Source organism: Salvelinus sp. IW2-2015, linkage group LG5, assembly GCF_002910315.2.
Source record: "Salvelinus sp. IW2-2015 linkage group LG5, ASM291031v2, whole genome shotgun sequence".
NCBI classification, from domain to species: Eukaryota; Metazoa; Chordata; class Actinopteri; order Salmoniformes; family Salmonidae; genus Salvelinus; species Salvelinus sp. IW2-2015.
Genome location: NC_036844.1, coordinates 9,815,564 through 9,830,408, shown reverse-complemented (window position 1 = coordinate 9,830,408; position 14,845 = coordinate 9,815,564). Strand labels below are relative to the sequence as shown.

Below are 14,845 nucleotides of genomic sequence, written 5' to 3'. Positions count from 1 at the left end.
AGTGAAATAGAACCATTCAGTTTGGATTGCAGGCTTCTGTTTCCATGCTCCTACCATAGATGAGGGAGACAAACTCATCCTTTGAAGTTTTCAAGTGTATCCATTGACCAATCACTCATGGACTGACAGCTGGGAGCAGGAGACCCCACACTATCCTTCTTTCTAAGCATGTTTCATCTGTGGAAACTGCAGTAATGTATCATAAACTAACCATCCTGAATCTCTATACTTGATTAAGTGTTTGGCTTGTGGTGTGAAACTGTTGAGCATTAAAAGCCCAGCAGTGATGCAGTTCTTGACACAAACCGGTGCGCCTGGCACCTACTACCATACCCCGTTCAAAGGCACTTACTGTACATATTTTGTCTTGGCCATTCACCCTCTGAATGGCACACATACACAATCCATGTCTCAATTGTCTCAATGCTTCATCTACACTGACTGAAGTGGATTGAACAAGTGACATCAATAAGGAATCACCTGGATTCACCTGGTCAGTCTATGTCATGGAAAAAGCTATATTTTGTACACTCAGTGTCTACCAAGAACCAGACAGGACAGATTTTCACACACGACAAACTCTTCAGATTGGTTTATAACCTCTAGCTCTACCAGAGGAGGCTGGTGGGAGGAGCTATAGGAGGACGGGCTCATTGTAATGGCTGGAATGGAATCAATGGAACGGCATCAAACATATGGAAACCACGTTTGACTCTGTTCCGTTCAATCCACCCCAGCCATTACAATGAGCCCGTCCTCCTATAACTCCCCCCACCAGCCTCCTCTGATATCTACCCTATGTAATTTAGGCTAAAACAGAGTCTTCCAGTGTATTTATATATCTAAAAAACTTGCCTTAAAGTTTGGTCCTTCTCTAAAACCAGTTTCACTTGACAGGAAATGTTTATGAAACACCAATACCTTTGTGTTCCCACTGATAAAGTATTAGAAATAGTTCTTGACCTTAGTTTACCTTTCACCACATGTCAAATGAATAAGTAACTAAAAGTAGGAGAGAGAGAGAAAGAGAGAGAGAGAGAGAGAGAGAGGCGAAAGCGTAGGAACAGAAACAGGAGTCATGGGAGTCACACAAACCACACAGAGACGTGTTTAAAAGTAAAGAGCCTGTATATTTACTGAGTTTGTCTGCAAAATACCAATACCATTTAATTCATTGCCTGTGCGGGAAAATACATGTTTATTTCTGCCGGCTAAGAAGTACAGACTTTAGCTCCCTTCCTTTAGTGAGAAACATGTTGTCTTCAAGTGGCGACAAAGGCCTGCTTCTGCCGCTTGGAGCCTTGTAGCGCCCAAACCTTCACCTCAGAAAGACGTCCATGTCTGGATTAGGAGGCCTAACGACACACACCTCTCTGAGTGCACTACCCAAGGCCATGCGGTTAGCAGTTGTATAAAGTTCATTTAAAGAACAGAATCCAACATAGAGCATCATAGCCAAATCATCCAGGGACCCTAACTTAGATATAGAATGTCATTATGATATGTAAAGTCCTAATTCTTTCACAAAGCAATAACATTCTATAGTTAAAGTGGGTTTTGCATGGAGTAGGCCTATTATTAATTTAATAAAATTACACAACATTCTCAGAATCCCACTCAAACCAACATGCTGTGAAAATGTGTGGGGTACATTTGAGGTACAGGTAAATTACAGATTTGAGCAGTACAGGCAAATAACTCTAATATCGAAGACAAATAAAATAAAAGGAAAACAGTAGCTCTGATGAGTTAGGTGAACGGGATCGCATCAGGCTGTTGGTTAGTCTATAACCCATTGTGGGGCTCCGCCCTCATTTAGTCTACTGACATCAGTCAGTATTGTATTGTATTGCAACCTGGCAAAATGGAACAAATGTGACTTTCAAAGTCAGAAGTTATGTTTCTAGGTGGGTTTCCTATGTGTTTTCAGTAATACTATCTGACATATAAAACTGTCTGACGGGAGGAGAGGCAGCCGTCCAGCCCTTTCTCTCTGTCTATACACTGACTCTGCAGCCTTAGATTAGATCACCCAGACCCCGATTCAGGCCTATTCCCGGATTAACACACGCCTTCAACGGAGATTCTCCATTTAGCAAGCATTTTTAGTCCAGGGGTAGGCTTGATCTTGGTGTTCGAAGCAACCCTTCCTAAAGAATGTGTTATCAGGCTAACATAACATCGTTGGCAGGTTGAGAAGCTTTAACTAAAAATTTCCCTGAATGTTCGAGATGGATCGAAAATGTGTCCACCTGCACACAGCTACATAATAACCCCCACTGAGAAGAAAAACAAGGTTTGATCTAGATTTGAACAATGTTGTCATTATTTTAAATAGAACTATAGGCATCCTTAATGTCACAGACGTTTTAAAAAATATTCGTACAATTATTTTATAGAATTAGGTAGGAATATACTTTTTCAAAAAACAGGAGACTATAAAGAGGACACCACTGGTATGTGCAGCAAAGCATCGACTTCCCATCTTATAATATGGCTTTAGGAGTTCTGTCTGTCTCAACTCACTCACTTCCTCCCCGTGGCTTTGCCTCGCTGGCTGCTAAAACAGGCAAGGCTATCTCACACACTCTCACACTCTCTCTCTCACACACACACATACGCGCACGTGCGCACGCACACACACACACACACTGGCTCAATCTCAATTGACTAAACAAAGCATTTCTTATATAATGCAAACTGTATTGTATATCTGGATGAGTGACACCGTACTGTATACGACCCAGATTATATTTGTTAGCATATGGCTCTTAAAAAGTATTTTGACTGAATTGAACTACGATTCCCAAGCTTCTTCACTTCAAGTGAGATATTCTAGTTGTCCAGGGTTCCAGCCGTAGAATTTGAATATTAGAATGACTTCTTATTCTATTTTTCCAGCTCTGTGCAACCTGTTGCATAATGGCTTCCTCCCTGTCTCTCTTCTTCTCTCCCCCTATCACTCTCCTCTCGCTGTCTCTTTCTCCCTCTATCGCTCTCTTCTTTTCTGTCTTTCTCCTTCACTTCCATCCGTGCCCCGCCCCGCCCCCTGCCCATCTCTCTCTTCTTCCTGCCTGTCACTGTTCCCGTTCTCTTATCTCCTGCCTACCCTCCCTGTTATATACATGAATACGTTGACCGCAACATGCAACGAGTTGTAGTGAACACACACACTATCTGTCTGCTAGTTAGCCAGCTGCAGACTGGCCTAGGTAGTACATGGTACACACACACACACACACACACACACACACAAATCCACCATGACGTGTCCACTCCTCAGTGCTGTCCTTGTGTCTCCTAAGTATATTACTGAACTCACCAGTAGCTTGGCCATACAGAGTACAGACATCTTCAAGCCTTTTCTTAGTTAGTTTACATTGTACAATTCATTGACTTATTCCCTCCCTCACAAACACACAACACAAGCAATTGCACCACCCACCCTCCCACACGGACTCCCCCACTCCATATCAACCCTCACCGCTGCATGTCACTGCTGTCTCAAGTAACTCCCTATGTCCCATGCAGTGCACTACTTTTGGCCAAAGGTAGCGCACTACATGGGCAATAGAGTGCCATTTGAGACACAGTTTATGTCTCTGTTATAACCCCCCCCCCCCCCCCCACACACACTCCTGTATATAATGTCCTCTGTTATAGTGTAACACACTCTCACTCTGCACAAGAAGAATATAAGGCCAAACTGTAACTCACACCCTATTCCCTATAAAGTGCACTACTTTTGGCAAGAGCACTATGTAGGGAATAGGGTGCCATTTTGGACACAGAAATAATAATGTCATAGTAACACTAAAGGTAACTCTACACAAGCCCCCCCCCCCCCCCCCCCCTCTCTCTGTGAATCAGGGGCGGGCCTTATCATGTAGCCCAGCCTTCTGATAGGCCGCATGCGTTTGACGGACGGGCTGTGGTGTTCCTCCTGATTGGACATCGGGCGCAAGCAGGAAGTTGTCGTTTCCGCGGTGATCCTCGCGGTCGCTGCCGTCGTATGAGCTCCCACAGCTGGATAGGCCTGTCGCCAGGAGACCGCCCTGCCTCGGCTGGGCCTGATTTGTTAGGTAGCCCTGGGACACGGCCCCCATCCCTTCCGCTGACAAATCCGATGCGCTCGATCTCTGGCGGGGAGGCGGGCCTGACTTGATGTGAAAGGTCTGATGGACATTCTGGAGGTTGAAGGTTGGAGTTCTGACAAAGGTTTCTGATGGAGGAGAGGAGCGATAGTGGTTAGAGAGAGGGAGAGGAAATACACAAACACAACCAGCAGCACACACCACACACACACACACTCACACTCACACTCACATCACACACACTACACACACACACACACACACACACCACACACACACACAACACACTCACACCTCACACTCACACTCACACTCACACTCACACCTCACACTCACCCCATGTGTCCTAGTGCTGGAGTGCTGCATGTTCTGTAGCTGTTGTTGCTGCCAGCCTCGTTACTGATCCCAGGTGAAGTGATCCAGAGCCCCGTTCCTCCGAAGGCCTGAACAGAGAGCTCAGGTCAGCACCAGAAAGTACTCTACACAGGGGGAGTGGGGAGAAAGGTTACAAAACCTTGTGGCCAAATCAAAAATGCCTTCCTATTCCTAATGTGGTGGCAGTGATTTTGAGAGGAGGTTTAGAGGAGGAGGAAGAGAGAAGAAGGGAAGGTGCATACCTGTGCCATAGGAGGTGGAGAGGGCAGAGGGGTACCCTCCCATACCCTGGCCCGGGCAGAGTAGGTTGTGCTATGGAGACCAAAGGAGTAGCCAAAGACTGGGGCAGACTGGGAGTGGTTTTATTCTCTGGTTCTGGAGAAAACAACAAACAACATTAGCCCACTTACAGGTGGACAATGGACTATGTGGATCTCCACTTCATTCTAGACATACAAACAGATATTTCATGTAACTTTCCACATGTTGTCCATTAGTGTGACGTCAACACCACTCCCAGCATCATGTCAAAATCCCTCAACACCTGGCAGCGTTGAAAAGCAATACTCTCATAATTAAGTGGTCTGAGTGTGATGGTGTGGGTCTAGAGTGTGAGGAGACCTGTTCAAAGAGGGTCCAGGTTAAGTGTTTTGACATCATGTCAAAAAGGGGGGAGAAGGGGGGAGAAGAACGAGAGAGAGAGAGAGAGAGAGAGCAGAGAGAGAGAGAGAGAGAGAGACGAGAGGAGAGAGAGGAGAGAGAAGAGAGAAGAGAGAAGAGAGAGAGAGAGAGCGAGAGAGAGAGACCGAAGAGAGAGAGACAAAGAGGGAAGAGACAGACGAGAGAGAGAGAGTACGACGCGCGCGGAACACAGAGAGAGAGAGAGAGAAGAGAGAGCAGAGATGGAGAGCAGAAGAGAGACGCGAGAGAGACAGAGAGACAGAGCGAGAGAAGGAGAGAGAGAGAGAGAGAAGAGAGAGAGAGAGAGAGACAGAGAGACACGAGAGAGAAGAGAGAGAGAGAGACGAGAGAGAGTGAGAGAGAGAGAGAGAGTGACAGAGACACGAGAGAGCGGAGAGGAGAGGCAGGAGACGAGACAGAGACCAGAGACAGAGACAGAGACAGAGAAGAGAGAGAGCAGAGAGAGAGAGAAGAGAGAGAGAGAGAGAGAGAGAGAGAGAGGTATGAGAGGGAGGAGAGAAAGAGAGGATGGAGGAGATGGAGAGAGAGGACGGAGAAGACAGAGAGGACACGAGAGAGAGACGGAGAGAGAGAGAGATCGGAGAAGAGAGAGACGGAGGAGAACAGAGACAAAGAAGAGAGACAGCAGAGAGAGAGTAGAGACAAGCAGACAGCAGAGAGAGGAGAGGAGAGAGAGAGAGGAGAGAAGAGGAGAGAGAGATGGACGAGATGGAGAGAGAGATGAGAAGATGGAGAAAGAGGAGATTCCTCCCACGACGAAGCAGGGCATGTTTGTTGTTTTTTCGTTGTTGCCCAACTAGGAATAGCCAGGGGGCAGCAGCGTGCGGAGGTCTGGCTGCGGTTACCACTCAGGTCATGGAGGTCATCAGGGGCGGAGTCTTGGCCTGCATGCCTTTGGACACACCATCCCGGAGACAGCGCTACCTCCCCGGAGAGTGAGGGTGGTTACTTATAACTACTATTACCTAGGAGACCACAGAGGAGATAACTGTCCGTTTTTCTTGTTTTACCCAGGTTGCATTAGCCATCACCCCTGTGAAAAATGTAGGTTGCATGGCGATAGTTAACTCACCAGTGTTAGGACGGTGTTAGACACCTCTGAAGAACCATCATCCCTCCTGCGTTTCCAGCGCTGGGGGGATCGGTGGTTGGTGTGTTGAGGTCCAGGCGACATGTGTTTGTCCTCTGCAGCCCAAGTTGTGTGTGCGAGAGGGGCAGCAGATTGTGGTTTCCTAAGAACCCCCCGCCCCAGGTTGAGAGTAGAGTAGTCCGCCTGTTATTTGGCCCTGGATGGAGCCAACCATGTCGTAGTTAGAGGGGTGGGAGAGCCTGCTGGACAGAGGACAAAGAGACGACAGGGTTAGCAAGGCAAATGGGAGAAGTGGTAGGAGTGGACACACACAATTCCAGTTAGCACTTACACAGAGTCTCTGTCTGCTGATCATGAGGTCGATGTCGTCGTTGATCTTTGCGGTATTTGTCCTCTGACTCGGGGCTCTGACAGCAGAGTCGTCTGCCTCGATGTCGGACTGTCAAAGCCATTTAGACCCTTCTTTCGCAGAGTCTGAGAGAGAGAGAGAGACATAGGAGAGAGAGAGAGTATGAGAGAGAGAGAGAGAGAGAGAGACTAGAGAGAGAGAGAGTAGAGAGAGAGAGAGAGAGAGAGTACAAAGAGAGAGAGAGAGAGAGAGAGAGAGAGAGACAAGAGAGAGAGAGATATGAGAGAGAGAGAGAGACATAGAGGAGAGAGAAGTAAGAGAGAGAGAAGAGAGAGAGAGAGAATAGAGAAGAGAGAGTATGAGAGAGAGAGAGAGACATAGAGAGAGAAGAGAGTATGAGAGAGAGAGGAGAGAGAAGACATAGAGAGAGAGAGTTGAGAGGAAGAGAGAGAATAGAGAGAGAGAGAGAGAGAGAGAGAGAGAGAGACATGAGAGAGAGAGAGTATGAGAGAGAGAGAGAGAGAAGAGGAGACATAGAGAGAGAGAGAGTATGAGAGAGAGAGAGAGAGAGAGAAGACATATAGAGAGAGAGAGAGTATGAGAGAGAGAGAGAGAGACATAGAAGAAGAGAGAGTTATGAGAGAAGAGAGAGAGACATAGAGAGAGAGAGAGTAGAGAGGAGAGAGAGAGAAGAGAGCATAGAGAGAGAGGAGTATGAGAGAGAAGAGAGAGACAACACTAGAGAGAGAGAGAGAGAGAGAGAGAGACATAGAGAGAGAAGAGGAGTATGAGAGAGAGAGAGAGAGGAGAGAGAGAGACAGATAGAGATGAGAGAGAGTATGAGAGAGAGAGAGAGAGACATGAGAGAGAGAGAGTATGAGAGAGAGAGAGAGACATAGAGAGAAAGAGAGTATGAGAGAGAGAGAGAGAGAAAAGAGAGAGAGAGAGAGAGAGAGAAAACAATGTTAATGATACTCTGCAAATGGCTTGAGAGTCTATTAATGCCACTGTTACAAAAAAAGAGAGTCAGTGTATTAAACCGCAACAGCTACTCTAGATCTCTGAAGTGTTTGCATCCCCTTGACTGCCATCCAAGAGGCGCTATAACACATGCCGGATAAATACTCTCATTGAACTACAGTATGAGCGGAGAAGAGAGGAGAGTAGACAAAGTGAGAGGCAAAAAGTAAAGGAAATAGAGGAGCGGGGCTGAAAGAGAAAGGGGGGTAGACAGTGATTTGGATGAGATGAGAGGAAGAATATAGGGGGGGGGTGGGGGGGTAATGGAAAGAGTAGGCCTCTCTAATCACTGCTGATAATGTCCATGGAACTGGGATGCTTTTGCCTAGTGTGTGGTGTGTGTGTGTGTGTGTGTGTGTGTGTGTGTGTGTGTGTGTGTGTTCTGTTGTTGTGTGTGTGTGTGTGTGTGTGTGTGTGTGTGTGTGTGTGTGTGTGTGTGTGTGCGAGCGCAGCATGTATGCAGTTTGTCTCAACTTTGTCGTATCTCAGCACTTTACAGCCTAACACTGGCCTATCACTAGACCAAAAAAGCTATCACACACACTACACACAATTTGTGGCAGGCCCAGCACCGTATTGCCCAGTCATGCCCACCTGTCACTGGCCAACACGGGGAGGGGGAGTGACTGAGCCCGGCTTCAGCCAATCACAGCTCTGCGCCTGAGGGATGGCCGTAGATGGCTATTTTTTGCCTCTATGGCAGCCAGAGCACCCCTCGACCCCAGTCCCCACCCCCCACACTCCCCGTCCCTCTCACCCCCACTGTCCCTTCTCTCTGTCTCTCTCATGCCCATTCCCTGCCCCCACCCCTCTCTTCCCTTCTGTTACTCACTCCCCCATACCTCTCTCGCCTATCCCACCCCACAATCACACACTATGCCCATGACTGACGAAAAACACATCAGCCAGACAAAATTGAAATGACAGTGCACACGTGAAAAGTGAAGAACTGGTACTCTGTATTTCAGAACGCATGACTCTCCACACTAGGGCTGGACACAGAGCCCTGGCACACACAGGCCCCCAATGTGTAACCTTGAGAGCAGCATGTGTGCGTGGTGAGAGAGGTGCGTATTTGTGTTCCGTGTGCGTGCCTGCGCGTGTGTGAGAGGTGAAGGCGGTAGGTGGTTGAGTGCACAGCTGACTATAGGTGCTCAGGGGGGGAAGACAGCTGAGAGAGAAGAGAAGGAGGGAGAGAAAAGAGGAGAGAGGAGAGAGAGAGAGAGAGAGAGAGAGAGAGAGAGAGAGAGGAAAGTAAAACAGAGAGAACGAGAGAGAGAGAGAGATCACTGAACACCCTACCTCCATTCCAACCCACCCTAAACTCATTCCCTGTCAAACTAAGAGGAGAAATCAGTATTTTCTCTGGTAGGCACAACCTACCTGGCATCTCTCTCTCTCTCTCTCTCTCTGTGTTTCTTTCCATCTACTCCCTGTTGTTCTTTCTCCCCTATGGGTGGTCTGGTCTCCCAACCACTTCCATATCAATTATGGCATGTGCCATAATTACAAGGGCACAGAGTGCAAGGCAGCTCTTCGTGTGCCAGGGAACATGACGTGCAACTCTCACAACATCTCACCTCTCCTAACCCAAACGGGAGGACATTTCAACCGCACTGACTCCACACACACCACACACACACACACACACACACACACACACACACACACACACACCACACACACAACACACACACACACACACACACCACACACACACACACACACACACACACCACACACACACACACACACACACACACACATGAAGATTTTAACCCACTTAAAGGTCCAATGCAGCTGTTTTTATCTCAATATCAAATAATTTCTGGGTAACAATTAGTAACTTCCTCTGATTATTTTATATAAAAATGGTCAAAAAGCAAAGACCAATTTATAAGGAAAGAATTTTGCTATGACTGCCTGGGAGTGGTCTGGGGAGGGGGAAACTGAAAACGATCTGTTAGTGGCAGAGAGGTTAGGACCTTTCCTTCTTATTGTTCTATCAACATCACAATACGGTGCAGAGCGTTTCGGTTTGCCTGCTGCGTGCTGTTTTCAAGGGATGGTTCAATAAATGTGAACTATTTGTTTGTAATATCATCACCTCTCAAAGACCATTGTCAGAACTACAAATTTCCCATCATTCCATGCAAAATGTTGCTAGATCATCAAAGTTATACAGCAAGTAACTGATCGTGTCATTTCAGACACGCGAGGGCAGCCTGATGATATCTCTCACTATTGGCTAGCTGATGACAGATCACGTCAATAATGACTAGTTAACGAGCTAACTTTCACGGGATAAACTAGATGGCTATATGTAAATATTGTTTGACTTGCCTGCCATCTATTTTTTTAAATGTATTTTACCGGGTAAGTTGACTGAGAACACATTCTCATTTACAGCAACGACCTGGGGAATAGTTACAGGGGAGAGGAAGGGGGGAGGAATGAGCCAATTGGAAACTGGGGATGATTAGGTGGCCGTGATGGTTTGAGTACCAGATTAGGAATTTAGCCAGGACACCGGGGTTAACACCCCTACTCTTACAATAAGTACCATGATCTTTAGTGACCACAGAGAGTCAGGACACCTGTTTAACATCCTATCCAAAAGACGGCACCCTACACAGGGCAATGTCCCCAATCACTACCCTGGGGCATTGGGATATATTTTTTTTAGACCAGAGGAAAGAGTGCTTCCTACTGGCCCTCCAACACAACTTCCAGCAGGATCTGGTCTCCCATCTAGGGAGCAACCAGGACCAACCCTGCTTAGCTTCAGATGCAAGCCAGCAGTGGGATGCAGGGTGCTGGCTATAGCGGCGATGACAGGAGTCTGACCGGCAACTTTACCAGAGCGAGGACTTGCCGATGTCAAGCGCTTTCCAAAAGCCTCATCTCTGGCGAAGCAAGCTAAATTACACATGTTGTTAGCTTAGTTAGCTAGTTATATGTCAAAGTGATAGGCTACCCTCAGGTATCTGAAATTACATGATCAATTGATGTGAACTGATCATGTAAAGAATGCAGAGAATGGTTGTATAACTCTGATGGTAGAGTTAAATGTGGAATAATCGGAAATGTGCAGGTCTGAATATGATGTTTAAGAGGCGATGATGTTAAAACCAAATACTTATAACTTTTATTTACCTTTCATTTTGAAAACAGCACTTATTTGTCAATGGTTTTAGCCGAGCTGGTGGTCTCCTCGCCCCTCAGCAGCCAAATCAAACGCTCTGCACCGTATTGTGACGTTTTATTGATAACGACCTGCCTGGTGACACAACTGCATCACCAAAACAGGCTGAAATTGGAAGCGGTCTTTTCAAACAGCTCTTACACTAAAAAGGCATTATCATAATTTTCACAATTTCACAGGATTATTACGACCACAGTGTGGAGATATACTGTATATAAAACACAGGGAAATCTCCTTTTTGACTGCACTGGTTTTCACCATTGTAAAGATCTAGCTATTTTGTTGCTTTGACAAAGTTATTCATAAAGATGCTTATTTCTTTCATAGTGATTCATTTACGTCTGTCCCTCAGTTTAAGGTCAACACTTTTACGCGAACTCTCGTTTTAATATGGTGAAAAGATTCCTTTTTATTTTTTAATCTAAAGAAACATTGAACATCTAATAGTCAAATCATAGTGTAAAAAGCAGGTGAGCTGGTTCTACTCTTTTTTTTGTAATTTCCTGTTGTTTTGTGTTGGGAAACTGAGTGGGTCGAGCATAACACTTCAACCCACTTACTCATAGATAGACAGGCTAGAAATGTTTGACAATTTAAAAAAAGATATATATATTGTGAAGCTTCCATTCAATTGCCCCTCCCTGTTGCACACAACAAACAAGATTTAAGATGAAATATTTGGCACATAATAGGTACTTACTGTAGTCATTTATTTATTTATTTAAACTCTTGAGATGGAGAAACAGTTTTTTTTATGAAGTTGGACATGTGCTATTTATGACAGAATGTTAAAAGATGAAATCTAACGTTTTTTTGACCAAGTTACACGACCCCTCTATTTCTCCTCATGTCTGCCAGCCCGCCAAGACACACACACACATAAAACACACACACACATACACTCATACGCACATCCCAGAGAGGCTATTCTTAGCAGCAGCGGTCTATTTTTAGCCTGCTGCTGGTTTCCAGGCATTTAACAGGAAGGAATTGACTACACAAAGAGAGCTGGAGTTACCACTGGGACTGTGTGTGTGTTTTGTGTGTTCTTTTTGACGAGCCTCACTGAGAGCTTCAGCTGTTTTCAATCTGCGACACACACACACACACTCCACAGAATGGAGCGAAATAGGGTTAGTAGAAAAGGGGGTGAGGAATGCAGAAGTCTCCGTTATATATAGCCATGATCCTGATCCACGAGCAACGAATCCAACAAGCTCACACACACACACACACACACACACACACACACACACACACACACACACACACACACACACACACACACACACACACACACACACACACACACACACACACACACACACACACACACACCACACACACACACACACACACACACACACACACACGCACACACACACCCTCCCCCTCATTATTGGGGAAAGAAACCCAGACAAAGGAGACTCTATTCTGCTCCATTCCTGTCAGGCAGATAGCTCTACGGCTCACAAGGTTTCACAGCTAGGTCATGAGGCTTTTATCAATACAAAGCACAGGAGCTGTGTGAGATGCTGAGAAATATACCGGTATGTTGTTATAGTATATTGAAAGTCATTACCAATTTGTGGTCAGGACACACTCCAGTAAAAAGACTGAGTTGGGATCATTTTTGTTTCGTTTTGGTAGTCTGTCTCTAGATTGTTGCGCTCTGTGTCCGTGGTGTGAGCCGTGTGGACAACAGCATATTTGCAGGTGAAAACATTTAAGAGCACCAACAACAGACCCCCACACACACAAACAGAGCACACAACTCAAAGCAAAGGAATGCACTGGCATGCATGTGCATGAAGTCACAGTGACTCTATCAACTCTGTGGTAGAGAACTGGAGGGGAAACCAGTTAGAATGACTGGCCCTGCCAAGACTGAACTAACCAAACACACTGGCGGCGAGAGAGATGGAGGGACGGGGAAAGAAACGGTAAAGGAAGAGGGGGAAAGAGAGAGGCTGATAGATGGACGGAACACAAACAATCTGGAAGGAAATAAGTTGGCATAGAGGGTAAGGGAGAAAGGAGGAGAAGGAGCGAGGGAGCGATAGAGAGGCTTGAAAGTGAGAGAGGAGAGAGAGAAGGAACGGGAACTGAGACAGAAAGAGGAGGGAAATATCCATTATCATTTATTTGTCCCCCAGGAGATGACTACACACTAGGTCAGGTGACCAGGTCAGCCAGGAAGAGAGGGAGGGGAGGAAAGAGAGGACGGATGGGGAGAAGAGATGAAGGGAGAGGAGCGTTGACGTTTGGTGAGAGGGATTAGAAGGAGCATATTGAGATTACAGTAATGAGTGTGATGGGATTATGGTAGATTACAGTAGATTAACAGTAAATTATATGCTGCTCCTGTCGGGGCTGGCAGACTAACCGTGAGGTGGCCTTGTGGAGGACAGGTGAAGAGGGAGACCTGACCCTCCTTCACACCACGTTACAACATCAGCTATCAGGCAAAACACCACGTTATACAACACTGACACGTCAAACACATAACCACCAGATCTGGCTCAAATGTGAAACACTGTGAAATATTTTAGCTGTGCTTGGTTTATTTAGTTTGCCTGGTTTACAATGGAACACATGGAATAGTCCCAAAACTGAGCTGCATATCCCCCCCCCCCAGTTTTCTGCAGTGCTAGAAGTCCCCATTCCCACACATTTAACATCCCCACCCCCCTCTGCACTCTACCAAAACTCTACAAAGCTCGGTTTTCCCACTACTCCCAATGGGAGGCTCATGGCCTGTGTGGGAACACACATCTTTCACTGATCTCTCTGTTCTCTCTCTCCTTCTCCCTCTCTTTAACAGGATCCTATATAAGACCACAACAACTCTACTCCAAGCCAGTACAGATTCCTGCCAACGTTCCAGAGCCGGAATCCAACACACCTGTCCTGTGAACTCTGATCCCTAAACCCTGATCCCTAACCTCTGTCACATGGACCATGGTCCGCTGGGTGGCCCTGAAGAGGGTTGAATGGGGATGTTGGACATGTGTGTGTGTGTGTGTGTGTTTGTGAGGGGACACCTTGTTCCTTAACATCGTTAAGTAACTCCAGGCTGGCCGACTCAGACTCAGGCCTGCACACATTAGCCTCCCTGAGCCGTGGGCCACGAGCCCAACATGGGCCCGAGTACCGTATGTCACAAAATACCAGCAGACTAGCTGAATTCCACTGTTAATTCAACAGACTGAACATGTACTTATAATCAGTTATTTCATCTGCTATTAGACCTGGGAACCATGTCCGTGAATCAGTCTGCAAATAAACTGTGTGGGACCCACCTCCACGATGTCAGAGTTGGTCCTGCTCTCGTGAGGTTCGTTGTACTCGGTGTATTTGAGCAGAACCTTGTCCATGTCGGTGCTGGCGTACTGGAACAGCTTGTTGGTGCTGTTGAAGATGATGAGAGCGATCTCACAGTCACACAGCACGCTCAGCTCGTACGCCTTCTTCATCAGGCCAAACTTCCGCTTGAGTTAACTCACCTGGAGATGGAGAAAGAGCGGGAGAAGGGAAAGATGGATAGAAAGGGAGAGGGGGGAGGGGGAGGATAGAAAGGAGAGAGTGGAGAATAGATTGAAAGTAAGGGGGGATGATAGAAAAGAGAGGAGAGATTGATAGAAAATGAGAGGGAGAGATAGAGGAGAGAGAGGGAAGAGATAAAAGAGGAGAGAGAGATAGAAGGTAGAGGCGAGAGAGGGAGAGTAAATACAAAGGGAGGAATAATAGAAAGAGAGGAGAGAGGAGAGAATTGATAGAAAGCGAGAGGAGAGATTGATAGAAAGAAAGGAGGAGAAGGAGAGATTGATAGAAAGGAGAGGCGGAAGGGGGAAGGCATTATGTAGGTGAAATGTATCACATGTACGCTGAAGGCCTACGTGTTCACAACAGAAATAGTGAAGATCCAATGTCACTGTCAGGACACTAGGAAGAAAACTGAGGCTGGAAGGACTTAATCCCATGCAAACACACACCACACTGAGAACAGA

General features: G+C 46.4%; 1 pseudogene; it reads right to left on the bottom strand.

The window, feature by feature from the left end:
* Positions 1-1,109: 1,109 nt before the first annotated feature.
* LOC111964487 (myocyte-specific enhancer factor 2C-like) overlaps positions 1,110-14,845 on the bottom strand; it is a 37,357-nt pseudogene continuing 23,621 nt past the window's right edge.